The sequence below is a fragment of the Rhincodon typus genome, chromosome 18 (genome assembly GCF_021869965.1).
Source record: "Rhincodon typus isolate 14 chromosome 18, sRhiTyp1.1, whole genome shotgun sequence".
NCBI classification, from domain to species: Eukaryota; Metazoa; Chordata; class Chondrichthyes; order Orectolobiformes; family Rhincodontidae; genus Rhincodon; species Rhincodon typus.
Window position 1 is genome coordinate 53908062 of NC_063349.1, and position 6000 is coordinate 53914061.

The following is a 6000-nucleotide window of genomic DNA, read 5'->3' on the forward strand; positions in this document are numbered from 1 at the left end:
GAACCATGCACCTGAACTCCAAGGTCCCTCTGTTCCACTACACTCCTTAGGGCCCTACCGTTCACCATGAAACTCCTACCTGGATTTGACTTTCCAAAATGCAACACCTCACACTTATCTATATTAAACTCCATTTGCCATTTATTGGCCCACTTCCCCAGTTGATCACGATCTTGCTGCAATTTCTGATAACCTTCCTGACTGTCCACAATACCGCCTACTTTAGTGTCATCTGCAAATTTACCAATCATGCCTTGTACATTCTCATCCAAACCAATTGTGTATCCAATTTGCCAGCTCTCCCAGGATTCCATGGCATTCTAACCCTCCAGAGCAGCCTACCATGTGGAACTTTATCAAAGGCCTTACTGAAATCCATGTAGACTACGTCTACCGCCCTGTCCTCATCAGCCTTCCTGGTCACTTCATCAAAGAACTGTAGCAAACTTGTGAGGCATGATCTCCCACGCCTGTGGCCATGCTGACTACTCCTACTCAAACCCTGTCTTTCCAAATACATGTATATCTTAGAACATAGAACATAGAATAGTACAGCACAGTACAGGCCCTTCGGCCCACAATGTTGTGCCGAACTTTTACCCTAATCCTAAGGTCTATCTAACCTCCACACCTACCTTATACTATCGTCCATATGCCTATCCAATAGCTGCTTAAATGCCCCTAATGAGGCCGACTTCACTAGCCTCTCCGGCAATGCATTCCACGCCCCAACCACTCTTTGAGTAAAGAACCTACCTCTGACACCTCCCCTATATCTACCTCCACTCACTTTAAAACTATGTCCCCTCATAATAGCTACCTCTACCCTAGTAAAAAGTCTCTGGCTGTCTACTCAATCTATACCTCTGATCATTTTGTACACCTCTACCAAGTCACCTCTCATCCTTCGTCATTCTAAAGAGAAAAGCCCTAGCTCTCTCAAACTTTCCTCGTAAGGCCTTCCCTCCATTCCAGGCAACATCCTGGTAAATCTCCTTTGCACCTTTTCCAACGCTTCCACATCTTTCCTATAATGAGGTGACACAATACTCCAGATGTGGCTGAACCAGGATTTTGTATAGCTGGAGCATAACTTCACGGCTCTTGAACTCAATCCCTCTATTAATGAAAGCTAACACACCATACGCCTTCTTAACAACTCTATCCACCTGGGTGGCAGCTTTCAGGGAACTGTGGACATGAACCCAAGATCCCTCTGCTCTTCCACACTGTCAAGAATCTTTCTGTTAACCCTGTATTCTGCTTTCAAGTTTGTCCTTCCAAAATGAATCACCTCACACTTTTCAGGTTAAACTCCATCTGCCACTTCTCAGCCCAGCTCTGCATTCTATCAATGTCCCTTTGTAACCTAGAACAGCCCTCCGCACTATCCAGAACTCGACCCACCTTCGTATTGTCCGCGAACTTGCTAATCCACCCTTCCACTCCTTCATTCAAATCATTTACAAAAATCACAAATAGAAGATGACCCAGAATAGATCCTTGTGGTACACCACTCGTAACTGAGCACCATGCTGAATATTTTCCGTCCACTACCACCCTTTGTCTTCTAAGGGTCAGCCGATTCTGAATCCAATCTGCCACATTTCCCCCCTATCCTATGCCTCCTCTGCATAAGCCTACCATGGGGAACTTTATCAAACACCTTACTTAAATCCATGTATACCACATCCACTACTCTACCTTCATCCACGTGTTTGGTCACCTCTTCAAAGAATTCAATAAGTTTGTGAGGCATGATCTACCCCTCACAAATCCATGCTGATTATCACGAATCAAACTGTGCCTTTCCAAGTGATCATAAATCCTATCTCTCAGAGCCTTTTCCAATAATTTGCCCACCACTGACATAAGATTAACTGGCCTGTAATTTCTGGGGTTATCCCTATTCCCTGTTTTGAACAAGGGAATAACGTTTGCCACTCTCCAATCTGCCGGCACTATACCCGTGGACAGTGAGGACGAAAAGATCATCGCCAAAGGCCCTGCGATCTCTTCCCTCGCTTCCCATAGAATCCTTGGATAAATCCCATCAGGCCCAGGGGATTTATCTAGCTTCAAGTTCCTCAAAATTCCTAGTACATCTTCCTTACTCACAACGACCTCCTCTAGCCTACCAGCCTGTTTGACACTGTCCTCCTCTACAACTAGGTCCCTCTCAGTTGTGAATACCAAAGAAAAGTATTCATTAAGGACTTCTCTTACCTCTTGAGGCTCCATGCACAAATTACAATCCTTGATCGGCCCTACCCTTTCTCTGGTCATTCTCTTATTCCTCACGTATGTGTAAAAAGCCTTGAAGTTTTCCTTGATCCTATTTGCCAAGGTTTTCTCATGCCCCCTTATAGCTCTCCTAAATCCTTTCTTCAGCTCCTTCCTGGATAAGTTGTATCCCTCTAGAGCCTTTTCCGATCCTTGTTTCTTAAACCTTACATAAGCATCCTTCTTCCTCTTAACCATTCTTTCGACCTCTCTTGAGAACCAAGGTTCCCTCACTCGACCGCATCTTCCCTGCCTGCTAGCGACAAATATATCGAGCACACGCAGTATGCATTCCTTAAACAATCTCCACATTTCAATCGTGCTCTTCCCTGACAGCATCTGTTCCCATTTTATGTTACCCAGTTCTTGCCTAACAGAATTGCAATTCCCCTTCCCCCAATTATAAAACTTACCCTGCTGTAAGTACGTATCCTTTTCCATGACTATTGTAAAAGTAACAGAGTTATGATCTTATCCCTCAGAATCTTCATAAGTAATTTACCTAACTCCAGATGTTAAGCTTCCTGGTCTATAATTCCCAGGTTTTTCTTTGCAGCCCTTCTGGAATAAGGACACAAAATTCGTTACCATCCAGTCTTCTGCCCAAATGACAAAAATAGATTAAGGAGGGGAAAAGTCAGGAAAGTTGAGCTGAGGATTATCAGATCATCCTAATGTATCATTAAATGAATTTGACAGGTTAAATGGCCTATTTCTGCTCCTTTGTCTTATGTCTTACTTTCGTCACCTGTCAGTTAGCAGGGCTAGGCTGGAGAGAACTGGAAATGAAAAGGTGCATAATGCAGAAAGGTGCCCTCATCCTTAATGGATGGAGCACCTTCAGGAGATGCAGGGATCATTGTTCCTTCTTGGCTCTGCTCTGTACCCTTCTCATTTGTTCCAATATTGTTTTTTACGAAAGAGCAGGCAGTGTGTTAGTGATTGTGTGGAACTGTGGTTGAGTGATGTGTCTGACTATAGAGGCAGAAAAAGAGAAGTGTGTGGCTGCTATAGCATTGGTTTGAGGCTGAGGTGGAATATCTAGATGTTAGATATGAGCACGTCAGGGTCTGGTGTTGAGTAAATGATGTCGCATGGTGCATTGCAGAGAATAACAGATGGAGTTGTGGTTGGTGGCAGGTGCAATGTCAGGATACATTCTCTGTCTAAGGATGCCCATGTGAGACCATTATACTTTTTGTACCAGTGCTGCCAGGTCCTCAACTCTAGACTCTGTGGATGTTGTGAAATTTGAAAGGGTTCGGAAAAGATTTACAAGGGTTGGATGGTTTGACTAAAGGGAAAGGCTGAATAGGCTGGGGCTATTTTCCCTGGAATGTCAGAGGCTGAGAGGAGACCTTATAGAAGTTTATAAAATCATGAGGGGCGCGGATGGAGTGAGCAGTCAAGGACTTTTCCTCCGGGTAGGGGAGTCTAAAACTAGAGGGCATAGGTTTAAGGTGAGAGGGGAAAGATTTAAAAAGGACCTAATGGTCAGTTTTTTCATGTGGAGGGTGTATAAAACAAGCTGCCAGAGGAAGTCTTGGTACAATTATAACATTTAAAAGACATCTGGATGGGTATATGAATAGGAAGGGTTTAGAGGGATATGGGCCGAATGCTGGCAAATGGGACTAGATCAGTTTAGGATATCTGGTCGGTGGGGATGAGTTGGACCAAAGTGTCTATATCGGTTCTGTATGACTCGGTGCTCTGATGTCCTTTTGAAAATGGTCCTGAGGGCCTTAAGGGCTCCTCTGGAAATATATGGCACAACCCCACTTCTGCCCATTGACACAGCGAGACCATATCTATCCGTGCTCTGAAATTCACTTGGAGGTAAATTATATTGCAGCGATGTTTTGCACAGCTCTCGCCTTTAAAAGGGGCGAATGTCTATACCACATGATGAGCAAACAATGATGTGGGAGCCTCCCGTTGTGCACAGAGGCTACAGACAGCATGGAGAGACAGGAATAGCACGCAGGGGTCACTTGGCTCAATGCTGCTTATGGTCAGATAAGATGAATGGATGAAATTTGGATCCTGTCTGCCTCACTCGAAGTGAGCCTGGCCAAGTGATAAATTGTGAGACCCCCACGACAGAAGATCAGTGCAGACCAAATTCTTGTCCCCTCATTCCTAATTTTGATGATTGGAATTGAGTGCCAGTATTGCTAACCTATGCTTTAGGATTAATCCAAAGATGTTTTGAAGTTATTTCAAGAGATAACATGCAAGTTTAAAAATTGTTTCTTTTTCCATTTTATTTTCCCTTGTTAACATTCTGGGAGTCAGATTTTAACAATTTGACGAACTGACCAGCCAAGGTTTAATAAGAGACCTGGTATATTTTTGAAGGACAGGCTTTACAGACAGCAACATAAGGATTAGGGGCAGGAGTAGGCCATTTCGCTCCTCCAACCTGCTCCACCATTCAATACTTATCACAGGCTCAATTTCACTTTCCTATCCACTCCTCATAACCCTTTAACCCATTACTCATTTTATAAATGCACCCATCTACTCCTCAAGTTTATTCAGTGTCCTGGTGCTCACCGCACTCTGAGTGTGAATTCCACAGCTTCACTACCCTTTGAGAGATATACTTCCTCCTCCTCACTGTTTTAAATTTACCACCCCTTAGCCTGGAACTATCACCTCTCATTCTAAATTGCTCAAAATCAAGTAACATCTGCTCCACGTCTAATTTGTCAAACCCCTTTAGCATCTTGTCTACCTCAATTAGATCTCGTCTCAATCTTTTTATTTATTCATTTTGTGGGATGTGGGAGTCACTGGTTGGTTAATGTCAGGAGCTGAGTGGCCCTGGTGGAACCCAAACTGGGTGTCACTGAGCAGGTTATTGCTGAGCAGGTGCTGCTTGTTAGCACTGTTACTGACACCTTCCATCACTTTACTGATGATCGAGAGGAGACTGATGCGGTGGTGATTAGCCAGGTTGAATTTGTCCTGCATTTTGTATATAGGACATACTTGGGCAATTTTCCACATTGTCAGGTAGATACCAGTGTTGAACTGTACTGGAACTGTTTGGTTAGGGGAGCGGCAAGTTCTGAAACACAATTCTTCAGTACTAATGCTGGAATTATGTCAGGGCCCATAGCCTTTGCAGTATCCAGTGTCTCCACCCGTTTCTTGATATCACGTGGAGTGAATCGAATTGGCTGAAGACTGGTATCTGTAATGCTGGGGACTACTGGAGGAGGCTAAGATGGATCATCCACTCGGCACTTCTGGCTGAAGATTGCTGTGAAAGCTTCAGCCTTATCTTTTGCACTGATGTGTTAGGCTCTTTCATAACTGAGGGTGGGGATATTTGTGGAGCCTCCTCTTCCAGTGAGTTAAAACATAGAACATAGAACATAGAACAGTACAGCCCCTTCGGCCCACGATGTTGTGCCGATATTTTACCCGAAACCTAAGGTCTATCTAACCTCCACCGCTACCTTATACTATCATCCATATGCCTATCTAATAGCCGCTTAAATGCCCCTAATGAGGCTGACTCCACTACCCTCTCCGGAAATGCATTCCATACTCCAACCACTCTTTGAGTAAAGAACCTACCTCTGACGTCTCCCCGATATCTACCTCCTTTCACTTTAAAACTATGTCCCCTCATAAAAGCTACCTTCACTCTAGGAAAAAGTCTCTGGCTGTCTACTCTATCTATACCTCTGATCATTTTGCACA